The sequence below is a fragment of the Arachis hypogaea genome, chromosome 11, assembly GCF_003086295.3.
Source record: "Arachis hypogaea cultivar Tifrunner chromosome 11, arahy.Tifrunner.gnm2.J5K5, whole genome shotgun sequence".
NCBI classification, from domain to species: Eukaryota; Viridiplantae; Streptophyta; class Magnoliopsida; order Fabales; family Fabaceae; genus Arachis; species Arachis hypogaea.
In genome coordinates this window covers 38,415,564-38,429,160 of record NC_092046.1, presented here as the reverse complement: position 1 = coordinate 38,429,160, position 13,597 = coordinate 38,415,564, and the positions used below count along the sequence as shown (strand labels likewise).

Genomic DNA, 13,597 nt, shown 5'->3' with positions numbered 1-13,597 from the left:
TTTTATTATTATTAGGAAAAAATGAAATATATATATATATATATATATATATATATATATTATTCTAATTGCTTCATACTTTTTAAAATTATTAGGTCTATGACAATGATAGGATTAGGCTAGCAATCGACTTGGTTAGCAAGGAATTCAATATGAAGAAGTCAGAAGTTATGGATAAGGCACAGGCATATATGAAAGATATACTACAAAAACAATAACGACTACAAAAAGATATATATTTGTTTTTATTTTCATCGCATTTTATATTTGCTGAGACACGTCATATTTTGTTATGCATTTTTATCTTAAGTCGTTCTTTTATTATAGGATATTTTGTTCTCTAATCGAACCTACTGTTGAGTCATTTGATGTTTATTTCTGTGCTTAATAAAAGAACTAATATCATTTAACTTTAATTTTTAGCTTTCAAGATAAATCCAAAGATATAACTTTTATGCATTACATAATTTAAAATATACTTATTATATAGCTGTCTAATAATATTCTGAACATAAAGTAATTGTTGTTTCTGGATAGTATTCAAATGACGATCATAATAATAAGAAGAATCACATTCGATTATGAAAATCAATCTCATCCTGAAGATATGATATCATTTTTTTCTAAAAATGTAAAATCAAGTAATAAAGTATAGTTTAATTAATGTGTACATTGAAATAAATGTGAATTGTATATAGTAGCAACCCAACGTGGAATTGCAATGGCTGCCTGATAAACCACTATTTTACGGTTTCTTTTGTATTGAATTGAGTAAATTTTATCCATTATTCTCACACTTATTCATATAATTCTCATGTTTTACATTTTCCTTCCTAATTTTGTGCTATGATTGAAAACATGCTTCTGTGGCCTTAAATTTGCTAATTTTAATCCTTACTTATTACCATTCAATGCCGTGATATGTGTGTTAAGTGATTTCAGGTTTTTCAGGGCAAGAATGGCTTAGTGATTGGAAAATAAGCATGCAAAAGTGGAAGGAACACAAGTTGAGAATTTCAGAATCTGGTAGCAACGCGCACGCGTGGATGACGCGTACGTGTGACTGGTGCATTCGACAGATGACGCGCACGAGTGGCTGACGCCTACGCGTGGCCAATGAAAAGTCCAATGACGCGTACGCATGGCTGACGTGTACGCGTGGCTGACACATACGCGTGACAGAGCGTCACGTGCTGCATTAAATAAAAGATTTCTGGGTTGCTTTTGGCCTAGTTTCAAGCCCGAAAGTAAAGATTAGAGGCTGCAGAGTGGATCAGGAAGGGGGAATCAATCATTCACTTTTCATTCACACAATTTTAGGTTTTAGATGTAGGTTTATAGAGAGAGAGGCTCTCTTCTCTCTCTAGGTTTTAGGGTGTCTTCTTTCAATTATTCTTAGGTTCAGGTTCAATCTTCCTTTAATTTAGTTTTCTCTTACTTTTATTTGTTTAAGCACTTTAGTTCATCTCCTTCTCTTGTTAATTTCCCTTTTCTGCCATTTTTATGTTTATGAGCTCTTGTTACGTTAGATTTCATTTAATGCAATTTATGTTTTCCATGTTCATTGTTACTCTCTTTAATTGTTAGTCATTGATGCTTGTAATTAGTTGTTTAGATTTAATATCCCTTGTTAAATTTATCATGCTTTTATTTTGTACCTACCAAGTGTTTGATAAATTGCTTAGGTGGATGTTAATTTAGCTTTTTACGTTCTTAGCTTGGATTGAGTAATTTAGATACTCTTGAATTGTCAAAGTCTCTTGTTAGTTGGTGATTGAAAGTTGCTAGTTGGCTTGAGCTTCACTAACTCTAGTCTTTGATTAAGACTTGTGAACTCAAGTTGATTTGCTCACTTGACTTTCCTTCAATTGTTAGAGGTTAACTAAGTGAGAGCAATTTGCAATTACCATCACAATTGACAATGATAATGAGGATAGGAATTCCGATTCTCAACCCTTGCTAGGACTTTTCTTAGTTAGTTATTTTCTTGTTATTTACATTCTTTGCTTATTAAACTCAAACCCCAAAAATATACTTTCCCATAACCAATACTAAACATACTTCCCTGCAATTCCTTGAGAGACAACCCGATGTTTGAATACTTCGGTTGATTTTATTGGGTTTATATTTGTGACAAACAATTTAAACATTGACCGAGGATAATTTGTTAGTTTAGAACTATACTTGCAACACGATAATTTTTGTGAAAATCTTTATTGACATTTTTCCTCCGTTAAGTTTTTGGTGCCGTTGCCGGGGAATTGTAAATGTGTGCCTTATTATTGGTTATTGTATATATTGTGAATATGTTTGCCTTTTCGTTTCTTTGTTAGTTGTTTCTGTTCTAGGAGTTTATTTTCATTATTTCTTATTAGTTTTTATTTTTATTTTCTCCATTCATTATGAATTCTCACTCCTTTGGCTATGAGTTTGGTTCAAACTATGTTGTAGGGAGTGGAAGCTATAATGAGAAACATGCATCATGGGTGGGACAATCAAAGGTGGGATGAGCCTCAAGCTTATGGACAACCTTCTTGGCAACAACATCCACCAACTTACTATGAACAACCATTCCATGATGCATACCAAGACAATGGTTATGGTGGACCTCTTCATGACAATCAACAACCACTACCATATACCTATGTACCCCCTCTTCAACATAGCTTTGAACCACCATACTCACAAGCCCCCTACTACCAAACACCTCCATATGACCCTAATCCTTATCCCCCATACCGACCACCTTATGAGCCAAATGAACCATACATAGAGCCACTCCAATTCTAACCCAGTTACTTCCAAGAACCACCACCTCAATACACACCACCTCCAATGTATGTGAATTTTCAACCACAAGATGAATTTTTCTTTCCGCTACAACCCTCCATAGGGGAATGTCCATATCCATCAATTCCAGAGCAATATGATCCTAATTATGTTAGCCAAGCGGAACAAGAGCCACGTGATCATTTTAAGGAAGTAATAGATCGACTTCAAGAAACCATCCATCAAATGGAGCAAGAGGAAAGCCGTAAAGCACACGAAGCTCTCATGGCTGACAAATCTCAAATTGAGAACAAAGGACTGGAGTGTGTTGTACAACAAGTGAAAAAAGATGGAGAGTGTTGAACCACCACATCCTTATCATGATGAACCTCCGTCCTATTATGAACCCCTTCTCCCTACCGATGAACCCTCATATCCACTCTAGTATCCAATGGATGACACCCTTGGTGTTCTTCTTCAAGGGCAAAGAGAGATGCATCGGACGACACTAGAGTTCATAGCTACCTTGACCGAGGTAGTAGATAATTTAACTTCACTGTGCTTCAACACTCAAAGTACTCCCATGGCTACGTGTGGAGAATCTAATGAAGAGTGTCACATGAAGGAGAGACTAGAAACTCCGGTGGAAAGTGAGGAATGTGGCTTTGTATTGGAACAATTGGATGAAGCCGTAATTGTTGAAGAGGAAGAAGTGGTTGAAGACTTTGGAGATGCTGAACCTCCATGGGAAGATAGAGTTGCAGAGTATTCCTCCAAGAAGCTTGAAATCGATGTTGAGGAGGCTAGTGCACAACCTCCAAGGCATATTCCCTATGAAGAATTGGACGGAATAGATCAAGAGGCAAGTTCTCTTGGTGATGATGATCATAAATCAAGACATCCTAGTAATGAATTTGCATCCACAAGTGAACCCCTTGAGTTAGAAGAGCCTTCTCCCGATGACATTGAAAGCGACATTAAGGTAGATTCCTCTCAACCTCATATTTATGATTTGAGTGACAGAGAAGAGTTGGATGAATTTGGTGAAGAAGAGCTTGAAAGTGAAGAATATTTTCAAAAGGTAGAAGTCCTTCAGAAAGGTTGGACGGGAGTTGAATATGCTTTGTCAAGATCGTTGGAGACTTCTCTACCTTGGTTGCTGATGAGCGGATAATTTATACGCTTTTTGGCATTGTTTTTAGTATGTTTTTAGTATATTTTAGTTAGTTTTTATTATGTTTTTATTAGTTTTTAAATAAAAATCACTCTTCTAGATTTTACTATGAGTTTGTGTGTTTTTCTGTGATTTCAGGTATTTTCTGGCAGAAATTGAGGGACCTGAGCAAAAATCTGATTCAGAGGGTGAAAAAGGACTGCAGATGCTGTTAGATTCTGACCTCCCTGCACTCAAAGTGGATTTTCTGGAGCTACAGATACGCAATTGATGCACTTTTAATTGCGTTGGAAAGTAGACATCCTGGGCTTTCCAGCAATATATAATAGTCCATACTTTGCCCGAGATTTGATGGCCCAAACAGGCATTCCAAGTCAGCTCAAGAATTCTGGCGTTTAACTCCAAAACTGGCACAAAAGCTGGAGTTAAACGCCCAAACTGGCACAAAAGCTGGCGTTTAACTCCAAGAAAAGTCTCTACACGAAAATGCTTCAATGTTCAGCCCAAGCACACACCAAGTGGGCCCGGAAGAAGATTTCTGCATTAATTACTGATTTCTGTAAACCCTAGGCTACTAGTTCTCTATAAATAGGACCTCATACTATTGTACTTTGAATATTTGATAAGTCTTATGCTATCTTAGACACGTTTGAAGGCTGGCCATTCAGCCATGCCTAGACCTTGTTCTTATGTATTCTCAACGGTGGAGTTTCTACACACTATAGATTAAGGTGTGGAGCTCTGCTGTTCTTCATGAATTAATACAAGTACTATTGTTTTTCTATTCAACTCAAGTCTATTTCTTCTCTAAGATATTCATTCGTTCTTTAACTTGATGAATGTGATGATCCGTGACACTCATCATCATTCTCACCTATGAACACGTGCCTGACAACCACCTCTGTTCTACTAGCAATCGCTTGAATGCGTATCTCTTGGGTTTCTAATCTAAGATTGGAACCTTCGTGGTATAGGCTACAATTATTGGCGGCCATTCCTAAGATCCGGAAAGTCTAAACCTTGTCTGTGGTTTTCCGAGTAAGATCTGGGAAGGGATGACTGTGACGAGCTTCAAACTCGCGATTGTGGGGCGTGTGACAGACGCAAAAGGATCAATGGATCCTATTCCGACATGATCGAGAACCGACAGCTGATTAGCCGATGTTGTGACAGAACATCAGGACCATTTTCACTGAGAGGACGGGATGTAGCCATTGACAACGGTGATGCCCAACATAAAGCTTGCCATGGAAAGGAGTATGAATGATTGGAAGAAGGCAATAGGAAAGCAGAGGTTCAAGGGGAACAAAGCATTTTCATACGCTTATATGAAATCCACCAATGAATTACATAAGTATCTCTATCTTTATTTTATGTTTATTTTCATCACCTTAAACTCCATAACCATTTGAATCCGCCTGACTGAGATTTACAAGATGACCATAGCTTGCTTCAAGCCGACAATCTCCGTGGGATCGACCCTTACTCACGTAAGGTTTATTACTTGGACGACCCAGTGCACTTGCTGGTTAGTTGTGCGGAATTGTGACAAAGTGTGATTCACGTTTAAGAGCTCCAAGTCCTTTGGCGCCATTGTTGATGATCACAATTTCGTGCACCAAGTTTTTGGTGCCGTTGCCGGGGATTGTTCGAGTTTGGACAACTGACGGTTCATCTTGTTGCTTAGATTAGGTATTTTTTTCAAAATTTTTAAGAATGAATTCTATAGTTTCAAGGTGATGTTCTTATCATCACAAAAGCTGATTGATTCTCATCAATTTAGCTATTGAATGTAATGTCCTGCTGAAGCTTGGCCAAACATGTCTAATCTTTTTAGACTGAAGCTTTAGACTAACATTACATGATTCCTGGAATTTTCATTAAAAGTTTTGATTCTCTTTATTTTCTTTTCTATATAAGTTTCGAAAATCACAAAAGAAAATTTTTTATAAAACCATAAAAATAAAAAATATTTTATGTTTCTTGTTTGAGTCTAGTATCAATTTTTAAGTTTAGTGTCAATTGCATGACTTTCTTCTTCTTGCATTTATCGAATTTATACATATTGTTCTTCATTGATCTTCAAGTTGTTCTTGATGATTTCATTGCTCTGATCTTTAAATTCTCTTGTTTAGTGTGTTTTGTTGTTTTTCATATGCATTTTTACATTGTTATAATCCTTAGTATACAAACTTTTAAGTTTGGTGTCTTACATGCATTGTTTATTTGATCTTTGTTGCATTTTTATTGTTTCTCATCATCAAAAATTCAAAAATATTTTTCAAAACTATGTCTTTTCAAGTCAATAATACAGAGAATTGAAGATTCAGAACATTCAGCAGAGGAATCAAACAGAAAAAGCTGGGTGTTCAAAATGCCCAGTGAAGAAGGAAAACTGGCGTTTAAACGCCAGCTAGGTGGCTGGGCATTTAACGCCCAAAAAGGTAGAGTTTTGGGCGTTAAACGCCAGAATGGGCACAATTCTGGGCGTTTAACGCCAGGATGACACTAGAGGTAAGATTTTGTTTTTAATTCACATTTTTTTCAAGTTTTCATAATTTTTCAAAATCAAATCTTTCTCAAATCATATCTTTTCAATCATATCTCTTTCAAAATCAATTTCTTTCCATTTTATACCATTTTAAAAAATCCTTGCTTCAATTAAAGATTTACTTCAAAATTTTCAAGTTGTTACTTGCCTATTAAGAAAGGATCAAACTTTAAATTTTAAAATCATATCTTTTAATTTCTTGATAGTCAAGTAATCAACTTTAATTTTAAAAATTTTCTTTTTATAAATTAATTTTCAATCATATCTTTTCAAACATATCTTTTCAATCACATCTTTTTCAAAATTAATTTTTTCAATCATATCTTTTTCTAATTTCAAAATCTTTTTCAAAAATCACTTTATTTCTTTCCCAATCTTAGTTTTCGAAAATCTCAATCAAATTTTCAAATTTCTTTTTAAAATCTTTTAATTAATTTTCGAAAATTCTTCCCCTCTTCTCACATCCTTCTATTTAAGGGACTAAGACTCCTCTTCAAGGTACAATTCGAACTCCCTCCTTCTTTATATGTTCGAATTCTCCTCCATCTACCTCCTCCTTCTATTCTTATTTTTCTCTGACACCTCAAGGAATCTCTATACTGTGATATAGAGGAATCCCTACTTTCTTGTTCTCTTCTCTTTCATATGAGCAAGAACAAAGATAAAGGCATACTTGTTCAAGCTGATCCTGAACCTGAAAGGACCTTGAAGAGAAAGCTAAGAAAAGCTAAAGAACAATTCTCTTTAGAGGGCCTAACAGAGCTCTTCAAAGAAGAAGAAACCATGGCAGCCGAAAACAACAATGCCAACAATGCAAGGAAGGTGCGTGGTGACTTTGCTGCACCTACTCCTGATTTCTATGGGAGAAGCATCTCTATCCCTACCATTGGAGCAAACAACTTTGAGCTTAAGCCTCAATTAGTTTCTCTAATGCAACAGAATTGCAAGTTTCATGGACTTCCATTGGAAGATCCTCATCAGTTCTTAGCTGAATTCCTGCAAATCTGTGACACTGTCAAGACCAATGGGGTTGACCCTGAAGTCTATAGACTTAAGCTTTTTTCTTTTGCTGTAAGAGACAGAGCTAGAACATGGTTGGATTCACAACCTAAGGAAAGCCTGAACTCTTGGGAAAAGCTAGTGAATGCCTTCTTGGCAAAGTTCTTTCCACCTCAAAAATTGAGTAAGCTTAGAGTGGAAGTCCAAACCTTTAGACAGAAGGATGGTGAGTCCCTCTATGAAGCTTGGGAGAGATACAAGCAATTGATCAAAAGGTGTCCTACTGACATGTTTTCAGAATGGAGCATCATAGGAATCTTCTATGATGGTCTATCTGAACTATCCAAGATGTGATTGGATAGCTCTGCTGGAGGATCTCTTCATCTTAAGAAGATGCCTGCAGAAGCTCAAGAACTCATTGAAATGGTTGCAAATAATCAATTCATGTACACTTCTGAAAGGAATCCTGTGAATAATGGGTCAACTCAGAAGAAAGGAGTTCTTGAGATTGATACTCGGAAAGCCATATTGGCTCAGAATAAAATATTGACCCAACAAGTCAATATGATTTCTCAGAGTCTGTCTAAAATGCAAGCAGCAACAGGCAGTACTAAGGAAGCTTCCTCTGAAGAAGAAGCTTATGACCATGAGAACCCTGCAATGGAAGAGGTGAATTACATGGGAGAACCCTATGGAAATACCTATAATCCTTCATGGAGAAATCACCCAAATCTCTCATGGAAGGACCAACAGAGGCCTCAACAAGGCTTCAACAACAACAATGGTGGAAGAAACAGGTTTGGCAATGGCGAGCCTTTTCCATCATCTTCTCAGCAACAGACAGAGAATTCTAAGCAGAGCCCCTCTGACTTAGCAACCATTGTCTCTGATCTAATCAAGACCACTCAAAGTTTCATGACTGAAACAAGATCCTCCATTAGAAACTTGGAGGCACAAGTGGGTCAGCTGAGTAAGAAAATTACTGAACTCCCTCTTAGCACTCTTCCAAGCAATACAAAAGAGAATCCAAAAAGAGAGTGCAAGGCCATAACCACATCTCACATGGCCGAACATGGAGAGGAGGAAGAGGCAGTGGTTCCCACTGAGGAAGACCTCAATGGACGCCCACTGACCTCCATGGAGTTCCCTAATGAAGAACCATGGGAATCTGAGGCTCATTCTGAGACCATAGAGATTCCATTGAATTTACTTCTGCCTTTCATAAGCTCTAATGAGTATTCTTCCTTTGAAGAGGATGAAGATGTTACTGAAGAGCAAGTTGCTAAGTACCTTGGAGCAATCATGAAGCTAAATGCCAAGTTATTTGGTAATGAGACTTGGGAGAATGAACCTCCATTGCTCATCAAAGAACTAGATGACTTGACTAGGCAGAGATTACCTCAAAAGAGACAGGACCCTGGAAAGTTCTCAATCCCTTGTACCATAGGCACCATGACCTTTGAGAAGGCTCTGTGTGACCTAGGGTCAAGCATAAACCTTATGCCTCTCTCTGTAATAGAGAAACTAGGGATCATTGAGGTACAAGCTGCAAGAATCTCACTAGAGATGGCAGACAATTCAAAGAAGCAGGCTTATGGACTTGTAGAGGATGTCTTGGTAAAAGTTGAAGACCATTACATCCCTGCTGATTTCATAATCCTAGAAACTGGGAAGTGTATGGATGAATCCATTATCCTTGGCAGACCCTTCCTAGCCACAACAAAAGCTGTGATTGATGTTGACAGAGGAGAATTGATCATTCAAGTGAATAAAGACTCCCTTGTGTTTAAAGCTCAAGGATATCCCTCTGTAACCATGGAGAGGAAGCATGAAGAGCTTCTCTCAATACAGAGTCAAACAGAGCCCCCACAGTCAAACTCTAAGTTTGGTGTTGGGAGGCCACAACCAAACTCTAAGTTTGGTGTTGAACCCCCACATTCAAACTCTAAGTTTAGTGTTGGAAAGTTCCAACATTGCTCTGAACATCTGTGAGGCTCCATGAGAGCCCACTGTCAAGCTATTGACATTAAAGAAGCGCTTGTTGGGAGGCAACCCAATCGTTACTATTCTATGTTAAATTTCTATTTTCCTTTGTTATTTTATGTTTTCTATAGGTTGATGATCATGTGAAGTCACAAAAACAATTGAAAAAGCAAAAACAAAGAGAAAAACAGAACACCCTGGAGGAGACAGTTACTGGCGTTTAAACGCCAGTAAAGGTAGCAGAATGGGCGTTAAACGCCCAGTCTGGCACCATTCTGGGCGTTTAATGCCAGAAAAGGGCACCAAACTAGCGTTTAACGCCAGGAATGGGAAAGAAGCTGGCGTTAAATGCCAGAAATGGGCAGCAGCCTGGCGTTTAATGCCAGGATTGGCAGAAAGAGGCGTTTTGCACGCCACTTGGTGTAGGGATGAGATATCCTTGACACCTCAGGATCTGTGGACCCCACAGGATCCCCACCTACCCCACCTCTCTCTTTCTTCTTCACCCATTCACCAATCACCTCAATACCTCTTCCCCAAAAACCCCTCACCTATCAAATCCCACCATTCTCTTCACCACTCATATCCATCCTTCATAAAACCCCACCTACCTCACCATCCAAATTCAAACCACTTTTTCTCCCAAACCCACCCATAATGGCCGAACCATACACACCCCTCTCACTCCTACATAAACCCATCTTCACTCCTTCATTTTTACACAACCTAAACAACACTTCTCCCCCTTGGCCGAAATACAAAGCCCACTCCATCTCCTCTATTTCTTCTTTTTCTACTCTCTTCTTTCTTCTTTTGCTCGAGGATGAGCAACCTTCTAAGTTTGGTGTGGTAAAAGCTAAAGCTTTTTGTTTTTCCATAACCATTTATGGCATCAAAAGCCGGAGAAACCTCTAGAAAGAGGAAAGGGAAGGCAAAAGCTTCCACCTCCGAGTCATGAGAGATGGAGAGATTCCTCTCAAGGGTGCATCAAGACCACTTCTATGAAGTTTTGGCCAAGAAGAAAGTGATCCCCGAGGTTCCTTTCAAACTCAAAAAGAATGAGTATCCGGAGATCCGACATGAGATCCGAATAAGAGGTTGGGAAGTTCTCACCAACCCCATTCAACAAGTCGGAATCTTAATGGTTCATGAGTTCTATGCCAATGCATGGATCACCAAGAACCATGATCAAAGTGTGAACCCGGACCCCAAGAATTGGCTTACAATGGTCCGAGAGAAATACTTGGATTTTAGTCCGGAAAATGTAAGGTTGGCATTCAACTTGCCCATGATGCAAGGAGATGCACACCCCTACACTAGAAGGGTCAACTTTGATCAAAGGTTGGACCAAGTCCTCATGGACATATGTGAAGAGGGCACTCAATGGAAGAGAGATTCAAGAGGAAAGCCGGTTCAACTAAGAAGGCATGACCTCAAGCCTGTGGCTAGGGGATGGTTGGAGTTCATCCAACACTCAATCATTCCCACTAGCAACCGGTCCGAAGCTACTATAGACCGGGCCATCATGATACATATCATCATGATTGGAGAGGAAGTGGAAGTTCATGAGGTTATATCCCAAGAACTCTACAAGGTGGCGGACAAGTCCTCTCCTTTGGCAAGGTTAGCCTTCCCTCATCTCATTTGTCACCTTTGCAATTCGGTTGGAATTGACATAGAGGGAGACATTCTCGTTGATGAGGACAAACCCATCACTAAGAAAAGGATGGAGAAAACAAGAGAACCTCATCAAGAGCATGAGGAAATTCCTTATCATGAAATCCCTGAGATACCTCAAGGGATGCATCTTCCTCCACAAAACTATTGGGAGCAAATCAACACCTCCATAGGAGAATTAAGTTCCAACATGGGACAACTAAGGGTGGAGCACCAAGAGCATTCCATCCTCCTCCATGAAATTAGAGAAGATCAAAGAACCATGAGAGAGGAGAAACAAAGGCAAGGAAGAGACATTGAGGAACTCAAGCACTCCATAAGATCTTCAAGAGGAAGAACAAGCCGCCATCACTAAGGTGGACCCGTTCTTTAACTTCCTTGTTCTTTATTTTCCTGTTTTTCGAAAATTATGCTTTATGTTTATCTATGTTTGTGTCTTTATTACATGATCATTAGTGTCTATGCCTTAAAGCTATGAAAATGAATCCATCACCTTTCTTAAATGAAAAATGTTTTTAATTGAAAAAGAAAAAGAAGTGCATAAATTTCAAATTTTAAAACAGTTTGATTATCTTGATGTGGTGGCAATACTATTGTTTCTCTGAATGAATGCTTGAACAGTGCATATTTTTGAATTTGATTGTTTATGAATGTTAAAATGTTGGCTCTTGAAAGAATGAAAGGAAAAGGAGAAATTTTATCTAATGATCTGAAAAATCATAAAATTGATTCTTGAAGCAAGAAAAAGCAGTGAAAAGCTTGCAGGAAAAAAAAAGAGAAAAAAAAGAGAAAAGAAAGAAGAAAGAAAAAGAAAAGCAAGCAGAAAAAGCCAATACCCCTTTAAACCAAAAGGCAAGGGTGATAAAAAGGATCCAAGGCTTTGAGCATCAGTGGATAGGAGGGCCCACAGGAATAAAATCCTGGCCTAAGCGGCTAAACCAAGCTGTCCCTAACCATGTGCTTGTGGCGTGAAGGTGTCAAGTGAAAACTTGAGACTGAGCGGTTAAAGTCGAGGTCCAAAGCAAAAAGAAGAGTGTGCTTAAGAACCCTGGACACCTCTAATTGGGGACTCTAGCAAAACTGAGTCACAATCTGAAAAGGTTCACCCAGTTATGTGTCTGTGGCATTTATATATCCGGTGGTAATACTGGAAAACAAAGTGCTTAGGGCCACGGCCAAGACTCATAAAGTAGCTGTGTTCAAGAATCAACATACTTAACTAGGAGAGTCAGTAACACTATCTGGATTCTGAGTTCCTATAGATGCCAATCATTCTGAACTTCAAGGGATAAAGTGAGATGCCAAAACTGTTCAGAAGCAAAAAGCTAAAAGCCCCGCTCATCTAATTAATACTAATCTTCATAGATGTTTTTGGAATTCATTGTATATTCTCTTCTTTTTTATCCTATTTGATTTTCAGTTGCTTCGGGACAAGCAACAATTTAAGTTTGGTGTTGTGATGAGCGGATAATTTATACGCTTTTTGGCATTGTTTTTAGTATATTTTTAGTATATTTTAGTTAGTTTTTATTATGTTTTTATTAGTTTTTAAATAAAAATCACTCTTCTGGACTTTACTATGAGTTTGTGTGTTTTTCTGTGATTTCAGGTATTTTCTGGCTGAAATTGAGGGACCTGAGCAAAAATCTGATTCAGAGGCTGAAAAAGGACTGCAGATGCTGTTGGATTCTGACCTCTCTGCACTCAAAGTGGATTTTCTAGAGCTATAGAATCCCAATTGGTGCGCTCTTAATTGCATTGGAAAGTAGACATCCTGGGCTTTCCAGAAATATATAATAGTCCATACTTTTCCCAAGATTTGTTGGCCCAAACAGGCGTTCCAAGTCCGCTCAAGAATTCTGGCGTTTAACTCCAAAACTGGCACAAAAGCTGGAGTTAAACGCCCAAACTGGCACAAAAGCTGGTGTTTAACTCCAAAAAAAGTCTCTACACGAAAATGCTTCAATGCTCAGCCCAAGCACACACCAAGTGGGTCCGGAAGAAGATTTCTGCATTAATTACTGATTTCTGTAAACCCTAGGCTACTAGTTCTCTATAAATAGGACCTCATACTATTGTACTTTGAATCTATGATAAGTCTTATGCTATCTTAGACACGTTTGAAGGCTGGCCATTCGGCCATGCCTAGACCTTGTTCTTGTGTATTCTCAACGGTGGAGTTTCTACACACCATAGATTAAGGTGTGGAGCTCTGCTGTTCTTCATGAATTAATACAAGTACTATTGTTTTTCTATTCAGCTCAAGTCTATTTTTTCTCCAAGATATTCATTCATTCTTCAACTTGATGAATGTGATGATCTGTGACACTCATCATCTTTCTCACCTATGAACACGTGCCTGACAACCACCTCTGTTCTACTAGCAATGGCTTGAATGCGTATCTCTTGGGTTTCTAATCTAAGATTGGAACCTTCGTGGTATA

The 13,597-nt window shown here is 38.3% G+C and overlaps 1 non-coding gene across 1 annotated transcript; it reads right to left on the bottom strand.

Moving 5' to 3' along the window:
* Nucleotides 1-7,679: 7,679 nt before the first annotated feature.
* Nucleotides 7,680-7,783, bottom strand: LOC112724164 (small nucleolar RNA R71). Its single transcript, XR_003163341.1, has one exon. It is a non-coding gene; the product is annotated as a small nucleolar RNA R71 (small nucleolar RNA).
* Between the last annotated feature and the right edge of the window lie 5,814 nt (nucleotides 7,784-13,597).